Here is a 1,629-nt window from a genome sequence, read left to right as displayed (position 1 = left end):
TTGACTGAGTCTCTTGGGTTTCTAGGTATAGGATCATATCATCAGCAAATAGGGATAGTTTGACTTCTTCCTTACCAATTTGGATGCCTTTGATTTTAACAACATTCCTTGGTAAGCATATCTAGTAAAAAACATTAAGAATAGACTTGCAAGTATGTGCCTGTTTGTGGGGATCAGCATGTGTGCCATCTCAGCACTTGGCACCTTCAGTTATTTAGTTGGTCAAGCTGGAAGCCTGGGTGCACTCTCACCCCGCTCTCCCCCACCTCCTCCTGTCATTCCAGGCTTGTGTTGAATTGGCCTCCTTGTTCTCACTCCTTGCTCCCCTCCTCTTCTTCCCTTTGGTTGCACCGTGCTCATTGCTCGTCTCTCATCAGAACCATTGCTGCAGCTTCCTCTCTCCTGCCAGTCACCTCTGCATGGCCACAAGAGTCATCTCATAACAAACCAAGCTGCCTTAACAGCTTTCACAGAGCACACACAGGTAAGTCCCCAAAGAAGAGCTACATTTACAAATCCAGTGTATGTAGACAAACATATGGAAAAACCTTCACCCTCACTACAATCAAGATACGCAAATTAGAGTAAAGTGGGATGTTTTGCCTATAAAATGAGTACTTTTCTTTTTTAAATAAATTAAAATAGCCAAGCTGCAAGAATTCAGGGAGAGAGGCACTCTTACATTTGCTGCTGTGAATGTAATAGTTACAGCCTTTTTGAAAGCAACTTTGCTACAGGAATTGAAAGCTTTCACTATCCATCGCCTTTGATCTGACAACCCCAGCTTCTGGAAATCTGTTCAAAGGAGAAAACCTTCAGTATGGAAACACTCATGCATCAAGATATTTGCCAGTTTCCTTTCATTTGTGCATTCAACATATATGTACCGGGCACAAAACTCAGGATCCAACTCTGTGCTTGATCAAACACAGATTCTGACTTCAGGAAATAAAGTCATGAAAATGTGTGTGTTGGGGAGGGGGTGAGTAGACAGTAGGTCAGATGACTGGTGGAAAGCAGGTGAATAAAACACAACACAGTGAATGCTGTGACTAGTATGAATACAAGATGCTATGAAGGCAAATCAGAGGATGACACCTGAGCCTTGACAGATGAGGAGGAAGTCAGAAAGGCTTCCTGGAGGAGGTGACCTCTAAGCTAGGAACTGAAAAGTTAGAAGTTAGCCAGGAAAAAAAGGCAGTGGCAGGAAGGAGGTCCATGAAAAGGAAATGACAATATATACAAGTTAGGCAGTAAAAGAAAACCTGGAACATACATGAAATTGCACATCATTCTGTATGGGTGCGGTATAGCATGCAGATGGAGTGGTGAGTGTTGAAGCTGCAGGAGTAAGACAGGGCCAGGTGTGTTAGACTGGGTTCTCTAGAGAAACAAAAACCAGCAAAGCTTATATATATATATATACATAGAGAAAGAGAGAGAGAGAGAGACAGAGAGAGAGAGAGAAATTTATCTTAGGAAAATGGCTCACAAACGTATAGAAGCCGGCAAGTCCAAAGTCCCTGGAGGAAACATCGGGCTAGAGGCAGCCTTAGCTTCCACAACTGCAGGGGGCCGAGAAATTCAAGGCTGGCAGGCAGTACACTGGTTGTTGACTCCAACAAAAGA

This window comes from Orycteropus afer, unplaced genomic scaffold, assembly GCF_000298275.1.
Source record: "Orycteropus afer afer isolate SDZICR_OR568_19922 unplaced genomic scaffold, OryAfe1.0 scaffold00272, whole genome shotgun sequence".
Taxonomy (NCBI): Eukaryota; Metazoa; Chordata; class Mammalia; order Tubulidentata; family Orycteropodidae; genus Orycteropus; species Orycteropus afer.
The sequence above is the reverse complement of the archived record's forward strand: the minus strand, read 5'-3'. Positions refer to the sequence as shown.